Genomic DNA, 16,211 nt, shown 5'->3' on the forward strand with positions numbered 1-16,211 from the left:
CACAGCAACAGAAAAAGCTCCGTTTGATTGAAAGGGCAGGCGGTAAAGCAGAGGTTTTAAACTCGTGTTGGCGAGACGCTGATGTTGCTCCAAAATTTATCTCCTGCTACTTTTTATGATTGCACAGAATTAAAGGTCCAGGAAGGTGAGAAGGCCCAAACCCATCTATCTGTTTGCGGACTTAAAAAGAACACAAGAACAATAAATTATTTCTAAAACAAACTGGGAGCCAGTGCAAAGAAAGTTTTGTGCCTGTCAGGTTTTTGGATGAGTTCCAGTCAAGAAAACAGAGATTAGCTAATTTCTACATTAAAACAATAAATAAATCTAGACAAAATCAGGGTTTAGAGTTAAAAATGTCCTCAGCTGGAAGAATCTGCTCTGATTTTGGCTTTTATTTGTTTGTAAACTCAAAAGAAAATGTCAAAATGACTCCTACTTTTTTTTATTTATATCAAATATGAGAAAGGAACCCTTCTAAAAGAGGACCATTTTATCATTTCTATGCTTCTAAAATGTGGAAATTCACTGAGAGCTGCAGGTATCTGAAATAATTTCAGATTTACAGGCAATTTGACATTTAAAGTTAATTAAATTAAAGACAAAATCATAATTTTATCTCTAATATAACCAACTTTGTTTCAGGGGGATGCACAGATTGTTCTGCTGCTGCATTTACTGGATGAGTGAGAGGACTCAAATAAATAAAAACTCATAATTAATATTCATCAAACATGCTGGAAACGACGTGGGGCAGTAAACACAGAACATTCTTCGTCTTCATTCCTGAAATCACACAGTTTGAGGGGAATATTAATATCAAACTGCAACTGAAACAGCTCCAGTAACCATCCTCAGCAATTAAAAGCTGCCAACACAAATGCAACGAAACAATAAGCAGCCAGTTTGAACCAATGAAGAGAAATCTGCAGCCGTAAACCGGGCAGACTGAACAAATGTAGCTCGGCCAGCCTGCTGGTGCCATCAGCGCCATCCTTCGGTCCAACCTCAATCTGACGCTGTAAGAAAGGGAGGAATGTTTTCTTGGCACATTTGTGGCCACTTTATTCCAATCCATCATGGCTTGAATGTCACAGCCTGTCGGAGTGTGGCTGCTGATCACACGTGTCCCTCTGTGGCCACAGTTTACCGTCTTCCCATCACTGGGATGTTTCAAGACACACAGAAAGAGATTTTTATAACACTTCAAAGTGACAGTTGGTTTAATTCACCAAAGAGCAGAAGTATAAACCTCTGCATATACCCAAGAATCAAACTTAACTACTGATACAACACTAATGAGATATATCCAAGTTACTAAACTTCACTATGACTAATTAAGACTAATCTCAAAATTATGAGATGCTAAAGCATAAGCATGAGATGCTATGTAATAAATATGAGATAATAAGTCAATTTTGAGATGCTAAGTCATAATGATGAGATGCTACATCATAAATATGAGATAATAAGTCAATTTTGAGATGCTAAGACATAATTGTTAGATGCTACATCATAAATATGAGATACTAAGTCATAAATTTAAGATACAAAGTCAGTTTTTGATATATATATATATATATATATATATCAGAAAAAAAATCCTATTTAAAAAGAGCCCAACATATCAAGGTGTCAGTGAAGAAAATAAAACTAAATCACTCTAAATCCCTCCCAGCAAAGTGTTTGATTTCGTGACATTAAATGACAAAAGTCTCGCAGACACATTTCATTTCTTTCTCCTCTCAGCTCGGAATCAATCCATTTTTCCAACGCATTTATTAAATATTTCATGTCGAAGCTCCCATAGAAGGCAGCAGTATGTGCATCACATGAAGTGGGGCACTGACCCACATTTTTCTATAAGAGCTGCGGCTGGAAAACACACGAGGGAGAGGAAGAAATAAGAAAATTAATATAAATAAGAAAAAAAGGATTGTGATGCTTTGCCAACTGAAGGCGGATTTCCTGCACAGATCTGAAAGCAGAAGGTGTGAAGGAGGCTGGGGGCTTCAGATGGAAGCTGCGCCTCTATAAATAGGTTCCGCTCCGGTTTCAGGCTCATTTAGGAGCTGGACGCTCAGGGATGGATTCCTTTAAGTGTCAGGAGGATATTTACGCGAAATGCTGAGTGTCCGCGTTAAAAATGCGGGGTGACGCGGGCTGTTCTCGTTCTCAGGCTCCAATTCCCGCGACATCCCCATCCCCATCCCCATTCCCATCCTCATCCTCACCCTCATCATCAGCCCACATTAGTGGAGCAGCGCGGTGATGTTCAGTCCTGCTCAGCAGCATCCACAGGAGGCGTGCTGATCCGAGCCACAGGAGTCCAGCAGGAGCAGGACCGGAACCTGCAGGCTTCCAGCGGACCGGGGAGCTGACCGGGCTCACCGTTAAAACCAGGCGCACCCCCCTTTTTACCCCTTCTTTCCTGGAGGTGTGTGTGTGTGTGTGTGGCGGAGGGGTTATTAAACCTCCACCTCCTACAACCCAAAGCAATGGATCCATCAGCCGGAGGGCGTGAGTTTATCAGAATTTCTTTTATTTATTTTTTTTATTATTGTGTTGTCGGATGCGCATCTCAGCCATGTTTGGGTCCAGAGCGCGCAGCCTCGTTCAGAAACGGGCCAGAACCAGGGGAGCTGTCAGCATCCTGGTTGTTTGTGTTCGGGTCTGAGCCGTGAGGTCTCTGCTCGCTCTGCAACATCAGCACCACACGGAGAGACGAGGCGATGATGCTCCAAGTTCAGCTGTCAGACAGGAGATCACTGATGAATTACAGCCCTGAAAATATGACACACAACTTTTCAGTGTCCTCTTCAGGGGCAGTCTGGGAAGTTTCATGTGTCAACACGCTGTTATCCTCTTATCTCCCTGTCTGAGGACAATAAAGAGGTGTCCGCAGCTGAATATTCAGAAGACACAGCTCGACCTTTCTGCTCACAATTGAAGGGCTCGTGTGTCTCTGTAATCGTGTTTCTTCTGGCTATTGAGCTCACACAGAAATACTGAGGCGATACAAGGATCTGAGTTTAATCGGACTGTAATAATGAGGCAAAATGAACTGATGAACTACAGGAACGTTACACAGAATATGGGTTAGGGTTAGGGTTTCCTGTTTTTACTGATGAGGTATACTGATGATATTTGTAAATAATATTAAATATTTCGAAAAATAAGAAAGCTACAAATACCAAAAGTCAGAGCAGCCGAAGGTTTTGATATAGGAGCGACATTTTTAGTGACAACCTAAACATTTCCTGAAAATGTAATTAAAATCTGTTCATTAGTTTTTAAGTAATCTATATTTTTTGTGCCTCCTTTTGTAAAAACCTGAGCTATAGCTCATCCTCTGGGGACCATGAATATCTGCTCATATCTGACTCTGATGGAAAGTTGTGGCTCAACCAGCTGATATTTTCTGCTTCGTGTGTTTTTGGATCTGAACGGAGGAGAAAATATGGCCTCTGAATGCAGCCCGGCTGAAAATAAAAACAGGTTTTGTTGCTGTGAGTCTGCAAGGTGGTGATTCTGTTTAAAGTGAGGTTTTAAAAAGGTCAGATCTTCAGTTTCAACGTTTTTATTGTTTTTGTCTTGTGCACAAGAAAGATCAGAAAGTTCACTTCAAAATGAAGTTACTGCCTTCAAGGTCTCTCTTATAGTAAACCAGATATTTTTTAAACTATTTTTCCTTCAGTTTGAAAAAAATAAAGAAGTTTAACTGCGACAGAATCGGATAAAATGGTTTTAGCAGCACAATATACAGATGAAACAAGGCTGCAGTGTTATCAATTTCTCATACTATCCAAAATTTTCACTTTGCCTCAACAAAAACGGCGTTTGCATCTGGATGCGACGTGCAAACGATGCAGCAAAAGTTTGTTTCTGTTAATCTTTAAATTCTGCAAATTCAGCTTTCCTCAAAGACAGAAGGAGAAAAAAGTGCAATCTACAGTATGAGTTTCTAAATAATAAACGCTGTAAATTGCTTTAAATTTGCCCCCTAAACTGCTTTTAAATGCGAAATCAAAGAACAAACAGTGACGTCAAGCTGAAACGCAGCTGAGTTTTTCCTCCCGGGCCCCACAGAGGCAGGAGGAAATGGAGCATAAACTATGAATTAGGACCAACTTAACCCTGAGTACGTTCTGCTACTGTTCTCACTAAAATCCCTGATCCGATCCGTTAATCCTCCCGATAATCAGCTCCGTGTGATCATCTGTCCGTCACTGTCTCCGTCTCTGCCATGGCCTTTCAGAGAGGTCAGCGTGCAACATTAAGAAAGCCCATCAGGCTGCAGAGGCTCGTCTTTATCACCTCATTCAAATAAATTCCTTGATTTTTTCGTTCCTGTCAAAAGGAGCTAATTTAAGAACATGATTCATACGTTCACCTGCTAATCACCGATCACACAGCCGATGTGCTGACGTACTCCGCTCTCTGCTGGGCCTGCGCTTGTTTTGCTGTTTTTCTGCCTCTTTAATCATACTTTTTTATTTTTTTTACCTTCCACACGTTTAAATTGGATCACAGTAAGCCCCTCGATGCTTGAAGCTGTTGTATAATCTACTTTTTAATGTGCTGATTAGTGTTTTTTTTTTAAACGATGCACTGCGGAGCGGGTTTGTCCTTATTCTCCAGAGGAAATGGTCTCTCGGTTTGTTTTGGTCGTGAACATTCTTCAGCGAGATTTATGCCAGTTCAGTTCAGTTTATTTATACAGCACCAATTCAAGACAAGGGTACGAAACAACTGAAAGAACAAGTCCTTATAAATCAGATACAAATCCACTTAGAGTCATTTTATTCCTTTTATAACACAAAACATCCACATACATTAGGAAATGCCAATTAGTAAAAGTTTAAGGAAACTAGCAGCACTTCATTGGAAGCAACACATTGGTGACAGTGGAAAGGAACACCCTCCTTTTAGCAGGAAGAAACGTTCAGCAGAACCAGAACCAGAACCAGGCTCAGGATGGGCAGCCATCTGCCTCGATTGGGTGGAGGGTGAGAGGACTGCAGACATGAAGACAGAACGGCTGGTCCAGGGGTGGTTTCTATGGTCCAGGGGTGGTTTCTATGGTCCAGGGGTGGTTTCTATGGTCCAGGAGTGGTTTCTATGGTCCAGGGGTGGTTTCTATGGTCCAGGGGTGGTTTCTATGAGATGAAAAACAGGAATAATAATAATAATAATAAAAAGAAAACAATAGTATTTTAAAGCTGACTCAGCATTCACACAACTACAGTGGAGCCAAGAAGTGATGAAAGGATGAAGCAGTTTTTCTGCATCATTTTGGGACGAGATGTTTTTAATTTTAGTTGTATTGTTCAGGAGGAAGATAAAGCTTTGGATGTTTTTAAACATGATCAGAACAGCCTGTTCTGTCCGAGCTTTTTGTTGTTCTGGAGAAAAAGTCTCTGCAGCTCCGTGGCTACAAATGATTCCAGAAACGAGCTCTTCGAGTGTTCGTTAGTGCGGATAATTAGCGCCGAACTGAGCCAGCTGACCTTGAGAAGCGCTGCTCTGGAGTCACTCCTGTCTAAAGAGCGCGCGTGTGTGTGTGTGTTTTGGAGAAGGGGGGTTACTGACGGAGAACATTGGCACCTTGGATAGAACAGACAGAGAGTTTCTGCTGCTGAATGAATTATCTCAAACGAGCAAAAGAGAAGCGATGTCAGTCCTATTCTGAGAGATATCAGCCTTTACATTCAGATTTTACCCTAAACCAAACCGTTCCGTCATCATTTTAACTTTTACCGTTACAGGGCCTGATCTGAGTCAGAGTCTTTCAAAAAACAATTTAGTTTGTTTCAAGGTTCTCGTGTGGATTTGATTTCTGCAAATTGCACATAAATTCTGACAAATCCCTTCAACAAAACCATTTTTAGCACGGATATTGGACATACCTGGAACCAGCACTCACTGTGTAAACAGTTTCCTGATTTATTGTAGCCAAGATTTGTGTTTGTGATGAAATATTTAGCTTTTTGGTTGATTTTAAGAAGAGGTGTTTGATATTCATGCTTGAGATTTACTCCATGTGTTTATTTATTACCTGAATGTTGATTAATCCCTTTTTTGTTGTTTGCAGTGACCAGTGCAACTATAAATGCTGCCTCAGATGTTTTAGTTTCCTGCTGTGTTTTAAATCTGTTGAATATATATTTTATTTTTAGCCTCTTGTCCTGTTTCTGGTTTCTGTGCATGAAGAACGTCTTGTTTTCTGCTGACGTCAGCCTTGAGCTGAAACACGTTCATCCATCTTCCTCACACTGTTGTAGGAACTGGTGAGTTCTGGTTTCAGGAACGTCTGATTGCATGTTTTTTGTGTGAGACGTGCGCTCTGATTGCCTTTGTTGGGCATGATTCTTGCCTCAAACAGAGTGATGTTAATTAAAATGTGCAAAGCTAAAAGACGTCCCTGTAATCAATCCTTCTCGCCTGAGGATGTTGGAGTCTCAGTTTTCATTATTTACATTTGTAAAGCTCCTCTGCGCTTCGTTGTTTGTCTAATTTGCAGTTTTATTTTGGTGTTCTTTCGGTCCCTGGATGTTACATATGATTACGGCCTGCCAGCGAAAAGCAGGCAGTAATGTTTGTGTGAATTTATTTTTCCTGGGACTGATTTTATGAAACTTTTAGGAAATAAGTACTGGAAGCACATCTATGACTGATTAACCTTTGGAGCCAATCCAATTCGAGATGGTTGCCAAATTCAGCTGACCTTATAAAATACAAAAGTGGTTTTAACTCAGTCAGTTTTGCAGATATTGAGCTAAAACTTGGTGTGGTAGCATCTGTCATAGCCTTTATTTATCAAAGTATGACATTAATGGCTTCACTTCTTGACACGAGATGATCTTAGTCTAAAACTCTGGCATGAAAGGAATCCTAGGCCTCTGATTGCCTCTGATTTTTAGATTTATAAAAGACTTCCTGCAGTTTGGATTTCTCTTTTGCTTCCTTTAATTTATCTGCGACTTATCTCATGTCACCAAAATTCATTTTAAACTAGACCTGATCTGTTTCCTGCTCCTGTCGAGGATCCACAGGTCCGGTAAACTAATTCTGTCTTTTTTCCAAACCTACATCATCTACCTCGTCTTCTGGAGCCACAAAAAGGTTTTCACAATATTTTCTCTCAGAGGAAACCGAACTCTCGCAGACATGAAAAGAGACTTTGATGTGGAGAATCACAAAGGTTCTCAGAAAAGATGAAGGAAAAGATGGAAACGAAAGAAGAGCCCCGCTCCAACTCAAAGACCCGTGAAACACGTTTGTCCACACGTTCCAAAATGTAGACACGTCACAGGTTTGAGTCGGGAATTTAAAGATCGTTTTGACTCAATTAAAGGAACAAACTCTGAACTGAGAGAACATCACATGGCGTGCATAAAACAGTCAGAAAAGGCTGTTTCTATGTCGTATCTCACTGCGACTCAAAACTATGATCAGTAGGTGACTTTTCATCTGAACTCAAAGTCTTCGTGACCAAGTAACCACTGAGACTTGAGGCATTTTGAAAATCCCTGCTTATTTTTATGTGCTGGCTTCCTGAACTGTATTCTTATCTTGTTGTCGAGTTGGAGACGGGTTTGAGACGCCCGCCACAACTTTGTGACCACTTTGAGAGAAAATTCCTGAAACAAATCTTTGTGAACTTGTTCAGAATTCACGCAACAACGCAGAGAACTGAGAGCTCCTCGAATGTTTCCAGACATGTTGGAGAATCCCTCACAAGTGACTAAATGCAACCGTTTCAGACCTAAACGTTTCTGACCCAAGTCAAAGTGTTGACAGTGAACTCTGTCAGTGCAGAGACGGTAAACATTAAAGTGAAGTGAAGTGAAATTTATTTATATAGCACTTTTATGCAACAAGGTGATCCAAAGTGCTTTACAACACAGAAACAACAATCAAGTACAGAATCAAATACAGCAAACATCATAGAAACAGCATAATCAAATATAGATCAATCATGTATAATCTAAATGAAATATAGAATCATCTAACCCAGGGGTGTCAAACCCAGTGATGCAAGGGGGCCAAAATTGAATATTTGGTCCTAGCCAAGGGCCAAGCACGATCAATATTTATTAAAAATTACATAAATTAATTGGTTTTAGATGCATTATGTCAAATCATTAATATAAAAATATCAAAGACCTTTTCCCAGTTACAGATTATACAGAATTTAGAGCAAACAGACTTTAATGAACACAGACAAACAGATCAAACTTCAAAAAGCTCATCGTTAGCTGTCATTTCTTACGCCTCACTCAGCTTTTAAATTAAGTTTTTAACATTAAAACAGACAAAAACCTGATCATACAGAAATTAAAACTATATATTGTTGGCTTCTAAGTCACTGTCAGAGAAAACTTCACTAATTAGGCTCAGTTTTTTTAAGCTAAATAAGAATCAGAGACTCAATCTGCCCCAGACTGGAGTGCCGGATCTGGCCCGCGGGCCTGGAGTTTGACACCTGTGATCTAAATGAAATATAGAATAATCTAAATGAAATCATGAAACTAAACATATCTATTAAAGCTGAAGTCTCCAGAGTGTCTCGTGCCTTTAGCTGTCTCCTCAGCGTCCTCGTGCGTCGCTTGAGTTTTAAACATGTTCAGAAAATTTGTGCATAACTTTCCTCTCAAAAATAGTCACAGAGTCGCCTCCAACCAGAGCGCTAAAACATCAGAGGCATCAGGTGTAAAAACTACGATGATGACAAAGAATAGTTATTGATTATTACTTTTACCCTGAAACAGCAACAATTTCTTTTGTCTAACAATAGAGAAAGAAACAGATTCTGTTGTGGGATTTCTGCGTCTTCACCTCCTTGTTTCCTCCACCTGAGCTGGAAGCGGAGGAGACGAGATAAATCACTTTAACAGAATAAGACATCCTCTCCAAGTAGGTTTCAAACAAGTGCAAATCAACCAGGACATTAAGCACAGATGCATCATCTGTAGGTTTTGTTTTTTTTGCATTAGTCAGACAAAAACATAACGAGGTTTATATTTACTTTAAGCTGAATTTACAGAGTAAGATAATTGCTCTGCATTTCTCAGGTCAGGAGTTGAGAAACTGATTTATTCACTCAGCAATTAGAGAAAAATATAAGCTTTTTGAGTGTCTTAACGTACAATTAAAACAACATTTTTTTAGGTTTGATTTGTTTTCTTCCCTTAAATTGTCTGTTTGTGGGCTGAATCTCAGAACCAGAGAGTTAAACAGAATTTAAATCTGGATCTTCTTTATGCAACAAATGCTTTTTACAGGCATGATAATTTGATGAAATAGTCAAAAACTGTCAGATTTAAGTCATTCAGGCGAACAGAAGAATTTGCATCTCTCAGAGGAAAGGGAAAAAAGGGTTTTTGGTCCTTTCAGCTCTTCGGCTGCTCTCGTGGGCTGCGTTCAGTGTGTTTATTTCCTCTAAAATGAGACTTTAGTTGCATCAAATTGGCACAAACTGTGAGTGCTTATTGGTTTTGTCCCTCGTGATGTTTGTGCCACGCTGCAGAGACGTCAGACTGTAACTCTGATGAGTCTGGCCTGGATTTAATGTTAGTTTGAAACGATTCGAGGAAATGTATTTATTTGGGCCCACGGCAGATGCATGTGGAGGAGAATATTTAGAAAGTGGCTGTACAAAGAAAGAAGAGCTGCAGTTATTTTGGGTCTTGGATCTGTTGTTTCGCTGTCATGTTGACTCAGAGCTTTTCATCAGTATAAAAACCGTTAATTATTCCGCTGTCAGTTTATTGTTCCGAACTGTGTTTACTTTGACGATTCCTCTGATTTCCTGTCAGCACAAACAGCAGCTCAGATGTTTCATTTATTCACTGAAATGTGCCAGATTTTGTATAATTACTCTTTATTCCCAGATGATGCTCCTCTCTGGCTCAGAGGATCACTTGACTTCCTCTCTACTGATGCTGATATTTACAGTAATGAGTGGAAAATGTCGAATACTGTTAATTATTCTCATCACCGGGCCTGAAATTTCATTTGAGCTTTTTGTTTCATGACCCGCCTCAGCTGGAGTTTTCTGAGCAGGTTAGAACGTAAATTAGGCGAAAAAGAGCATTTCATGCAGAGATCTGAAAGCACAAAAGCTGGAACATTCAAAACAGAAGCTAAAACGCTCAGAAAACGAGCTAAAACGAGCGGAACTGTAGCTAAGACATAGATTAAAGCTAAAATGAGCAAAACTGCAATAAAGCTCCTTTCGGTGCTTCTAAAAATACCCAGCTAAAATGTAAAATTAGCCAAACTTTAGCTAAAAAATTAATTTAGCAAGACAGTAAAAATCAGCAAAACCATAGTTAGAAGCTAAAATGATCAAAACAAAGCTAAAACCTAACATTAACAAAACTGTAGCTAAAATTAACCACACAGCAGCTAAAAGCTAAAATGAGCAAAACTGTAGCTAGAAGCCAAAAAGACAGCAACTAAAAGCTAAAAGCAGCAAAAGAAGATAAAGACAGAGATTAAACGAGACCAAAGTTTTTGCAGGAATAAAAAGATCTTTATGTGTTTCAATGGGTAAAGTATTTGTAAATACAAGTAAATATTAGAAAAAGTACAAATACTAACAGTCAACGCACACTACTACACTAAACAATTAAGGGCCAATAAAAATGTAACCTACCTTAATCTTTGCAGAAGGAAAAGTCTTTAAAAGAACCAGTAAAGTTTGTGTTGGTGTATTTCTCAGCAAAGACAACAACCTTTGCTTGTGATTCTCTAGTTTTTCTGTTTTTTGGGACATTTTTAGGTCTCAAATGTTGATCACAAAGACTCTGTCAGAAACAAACAAACAAAACAAAAACGCAGCACCTTCCCTCAGGGTTGGGCTGCAGCGACGATGTTTTTGTTTGTAGTTGAGGATGTTTTTATTTTTTTTATATATATTTGATTTGTTGCACTGTTCTAACTGCAGCAGGTCCCTTTTTAAAGGAACAGTTCAGCTCTTTTAAAGTGGGATTCTGTAGAATGACGAGCTAACGGCTAGTTAAGACCAAAGTGTCATCTTAAAACGACTCCATTTCGTCGAGTTTCATGCAAACACTCTTAAACTTAACTTTTACTCTGCAGTTCAGGGTAAAGGAGGCCGACTCTAAAGTGCGTTAAAGATTTAGGCACTTAGTTTATCATTAAATGTTTAGTTTACAAATTTAAAGCAGCAGTGAGCGTCTCCCTGCAGCAGTGGTTTATTCAGAGGAGAACAAGTCTGGAAATTGTTCTGACTCGCAGTTAAACAAGTCTGGCGTCTTGGAAGCAAAATATAAAGCTGTACCTCAAGGTTTTTTTTCCCCCGTTCTGTTTATTCACCCACACTTTGATTTTCCTGGTAAAATCGTGTGATTTTAGAGCAGATTTCACACCTTGAAGCTGCGTTAAACCCCCGCTCCGTTCGCTGGAGTTCCCACCTGAGACTCAGGCTCAGCCAGAAGAACAAGAGGTCATTCATCTTGCTTCACAGCATCATTATCTGTGGCCAGCACACACACACACACACACACAACATGTCCTGCCTGGAGACAGCGCTGACATAATTCACAGACAGATAATTTATGCAAAAGCTAATTCATCCTCCTCCAACGTATTTGCAACTGTTCCGTACTCGTTTCCCGTGTTTCCTGCCTCCGGTTTAGCGGAGCCACGATGGCGCCCGTATGGCTACATAAACACAGACGTTTATATAAGAGACATCCAGACTGAAGAGCGAGGGCAGAAGCTCTGCTGGCTGATGGAATATTCATGGGTGCTTTTCAAGGGTCACGAGGGGTAAAACAAAGAGGAGACAGATAAAAAAAAAAGGAGGCGGTGACGCACTTCTGTTCTCTCGTCCTTTTCACATCTGGTGTTTCCATTTGGCTCCTGAATAATTTGAGAAACGGCAACAGCAGAAAGTGTTGCAGTTTTCTGTCTTTTAACCTTCAGTCGAAACAAAGAAAATAACCGTTTCTGGACTCGTGAATACAGACTCACCTGCTGAAAACAGAGATGAGAGGATGAAAGTGTTTATTATCACTTCGAAGGCGGGTGATAATGTTTCTGCATGTGTGTGTGTGTGTGTGTGTGTGTCTGATACCAAAACATCTCATTAATCACTGCACAGGTTTTAATGAAACGTACAGTAAGTAATCATGAGATGTACATTGACAACTGAAAACTCTGAAATGAGAGGCGGTGGGCGATATGCATTCCTCCAACGCCTTAAATTTACTTTATTTCTTCTTAACTCGTGAGGATTTTTAGTAAATATAAGATGACTAATTTAAGAACAATTTCTTCTTTTTTATCTAAGCACTGCACAGGAGAATCTCCTTCCTCTGGTAGAAAAAAGTAACTTTTTGATGAGTTACTTTTTACTTGTGTAGATTGTTATAATGGTATTTTTGCTTGCATTTGAGTAAAATTTGAACAGAGTATCTGTAGTTATTCCTGTGCAGTTCAGCAAATAATAAAAGTTAAAAATGATTTGTTCAACTAAAACATTTTTGATTTAAAAACATTATTGTCAGGCAATGTGGGAAAGGAGGTGAACTCGGAGTGCAGACTCATATTATAAAGAAATATAATTTATAACAAACAAAAACAAAAGGCTGACATGGAAGCAAAATAAGAAACTTAGGACAACAAGGCGTGGCGCAAAAACATGATACAGGTAACCAGTAGTAATGATTCAGAGATGACCGGGTTTTTAAACGCAGAGGGTGACAGATAAGTGGGCACAGGTGAGTGATGACAATTACCGGCAGGTGGAGGTGGGCGTGGCAGGAGACCGAGTGAGTGACAGCTGGGGAGGAGCGGATGATAACAAAACACAGACATGAAAGACAAAGATGCAGAAACAGAAAACTAAGACATGAAACAAAACCCAAATCCCGACAATCATAAGGTTTGAATTTTACCAGCTTGATCTGTTACATGCAGAAGTCGTTACAGATTTTTATTTAATGACCCACACAGAGACAAACTTTGTCGGCTCAGATTTCCCGACTTTCTGACCCACAGAGAGGTGCTAACAAATGGCCGTCAGGTTAATCTCACCCCTCTCATTTTGTTTTTTATATAACTGTGGTGAAATAGGACGTTTGTGGGTTTAAGGCAGTGGCCGCTCAGTTTTTTTTTTTTTCGTTTCTCCTGCTTCTAAAAAAGCCACGGGTGGCCCACCTGCATCACCGCTCGGTCTGATTTAGAGTTCCTGCTTCAGATGAGTCACCTCCCTGAAAATAAAGCTTTTTCAAACTCTTCTTTGCTGCTTTTAAAGGCAACAAAGTCACACCTCCCACCTCAGCGTCCCGTCTGTTTTCATTGTTCGGCAGCAACCCCACTGATCAGGAGCAGAGCTGAGCTACGATGAGTTGTTTGTTACGAAACCTCGGGCACCGTGAGACGACTGATGACATAACTGTTGGAGGACACCTGGTTGCTGAGGAGACTGAAACAAAGTGATGTAACAGGACTGTAATGTGACCACTAACTCCTGCAGCCCACTCACAGCGCCGTGGAGGCAGAATCTGGTGGAATACGTTACGATGAGGGTCTAAAGTGCAGCAGACAGTTTGAATAAAAACGAGGATCAGTCCTGGTTTAAGTCTGTGTCAGGATCTCCGGGGCTTCTCTTTTTTTGTGTCTCAGGGAAACCAGGTTACCCACTCGCTCTTCGCTCGTTACCGGACTGCTCCAGCTCCCTCCGGTGCGTCTAAAAATACCCAGCATGCTCTGAAAATGCTCTACCTGTGTTTGGTACGAAAAAAACGCTGTTGACGTCTTCAAAAATGATTCTGATGCTGCAGCTAAATCCGTCTCAAGCTGTTTTCATCTGCATCGGCTCATAAACACTTTAAAATTAAAGGCCTAGCATTCGTCGAGGGAATGCTTTTCGCCCGCCACCTTTCATGAGAAGAGTTTCAGACTAAGATCATTTTATGTTGGGAAACGATGGAGCTGTAGCTGCTTTGGTTAAACCTTAAAACAATGTGTGGGATGACTCTCTGCCACTTTAATTGCAGCTCAGTATCTGTAAATTTGACTGAGTCAGCTGGATGTGGCGGCCATCTTGACTCCAAAGGTTAATCAGTGGTAGGCGTTCATCAAATTCAAGTTTTAATAAAATTTAAAACTAGATCTCAGCCTATAATTGTCTCAATTATTGCTCAAAACTATTTGTAGAATATTGTGAATTTAGTAACACTGATTTAAACCCATTGATATTAACTGTGGGTGACATTTTTGTTCTCTGGGTCCAGTAAATACGACCGGTGTCTGTAAATATGTCATCCAGGGCTGATTTATCATTTATCAGAACCAAGATCTCTCTTTCTGTCTGGACTCGGACCTGACTAACAACCTGTCAGCAAACTGACCAAGGATACAAAGACGGATTCTGTCTGTGTGCAGCCGGGCCGGGCCGGGCCGGGCCGGGCCGGGCCGGGCCGGGCCCAGCGCATGGATTTCCAGTAAATATTGGTGTGAGGAGCAGCTTCTGTTTGTGTTCTGAGAGCTGCTTCACGGGTCGACTCCTGCAGGACTTTACCTCAGCGTCTCCTGACGAGAGCAATCCCAGCATGCAATGTTCTTTTCCCAACTGAATGCTGATTCAACTTTCACACTGTTTCTTTACAATCTAACTCCTTCTGCAGACTCTGTTGCCGTTTCAGACGTTCATATATCAAACTGTCCGGCTCATCCAGGAGATGGGTAATCTGGTTTTTCTACTTTTCAACATATTTAACTTTATTTACAAATATTAACCCCTCAGAGTTACATTAAGATCTTTAGTTTCTTCAGTTCCTTCTCTGAAATCTGCTTCAGCATCTCTGCTTTTGTCTTCTTAGGATACTTTTAGCCAATCTGCTTCCGTTTGCTTTTAGTTAACCTTTTGGTAGTTTTAGCTTTCAGCTAGCATTCTGCTACTTTTAGCTTTTAGTTACTTTTTTGTTACTTTTAGCTTTTAGCTAGTGTTCTGCCTCTTAGCTTTAAGAACTCAGTTTCAGCTTCTTTAGCAAATTTCAGCAACGTTTTGTTAATATTTACTGAAATATTCCCATTAAAAAAAAATCTATTTCTACTTTTTTCCTTTCCTTTTTTTTCCAAATCTGACCAGAAGAGATAATCATCCCGGAAACCTCCTTTCACCTGGAGTTCACGGCTCCAGGTCAGAAACTGGTTCTCTGAGGTTCTGTGAGGTTCTTCTTATTTCATATAATTTCTGCTCAGGACTTTGAGAGCTGATCGCTTCATCAGAACACCTGCTGTGAGACTGAGAAAAAATGATCCCAGCGCTTCCAGCCCGTGTGATCCATCCTGCTGCAGCCTCCTTTTCTGACGCTCCCGGTGCCTTTTAGGGAAGATGATAAAGGCTGAAGGAGAGCTGCAGCTGTGCAAACCTTCCCCAGATGAGGCTGCTCGGCTTTTGTTAGCGAGGATGGGCGAGTCGTGTGACGTGCGCAGTAACACATGAACTGGAACATACAGGCTCTAACAAGCCTGGTGTCTGGTAATTGGCTGTCAGATCCAGCTCTTCTGCATGCTTTTTACCAGCCTGGATTCATCTCTGCTGCTCCTGCAGCTGGACTCAGATCTGCTGTTTTATGAAGCGTCGAGTCCCCTCAGGTCTGCCGTGTCACCCGCTTACATTAAATCCTCTCATCTCTTTGTTTGTGTCGTTCTGTCGGCAAATCATTTTCTTTACTGACTGCACAACTTTTACAGTATTTAAAGCAATAAACACTGTCTAAGTGTTTAAAACTTTTAGACTAATATCATCTTATGTTGAGAAATTACAATATTATGGCAGTTTTGGTCAAATCTTGAAAAAAAAAATTTATATAACAAGATCCTGTGTGATCTATTAGTCAATCCCTCCAGGATTTCGCGGGCATTTTTTGTGATTGTTGCGGCTAAAATGCCTGATTTCGCAGGGCATTTTCCTAAAAGTTGCAATTTTTTTTTTACTAAAATCTATAAAAAAAAACATAAATTTTAATATATAAACCATAAATACTTCCTAGTTTCGTAAGATAATTCCCAAGAAACATTGACATTCTCAAAAGGTGCTTTATTTGAGAACTTTGATAGCTTCTAAACTGACATTCATGAGCATTTCTGGATTGTCCCTGGTCTGCAGCTCTCCTCACATGTTTTGCAGACACAAAGTGTTTGTCGATGCGTTTATGTTCCATGAT

General features: G+C 40.2%; 1 protein-coding gene across 1 annotated transcript in view; it reads left to right on the forward strand.

The window, feature by feature from the left end:
- The first annotated feature begins 1,989 nt into the window (after window positions 1-1,989).
- The window catches only part of tbkbp1 (TBK1 binding protein 1), a 66,347-nt gene continuing 52,125 nt past the window's right edge, over window positions 1,990-16,211 (forward strand). Inside the window, exon 1 of the mRNA XM_037981058.1 lies at window positions 1,990-2,520. The gene's annotated coding sequence lies outside the window, so the exon portion shown is untranslated. The remainder of the gene's footprint in view (window positions 2,521-16,211) is intronic.

Source organism: Kryptolebias marmoratus, linkage group LG17 (genome assembly GCF_001649575.2).
Source record: "Kryptolebias marmoratus isolate JLee-2015 linkage group LG17, ASM164957v2, whole genome shotgun sequence".
Lineage (NCBI taxonomy): Eukaryota > Metazoa > Chordata > Actinopteri > Cyprinodontiformes > Rivulidae > Kryptolebias > Kryptolebias marmoratus.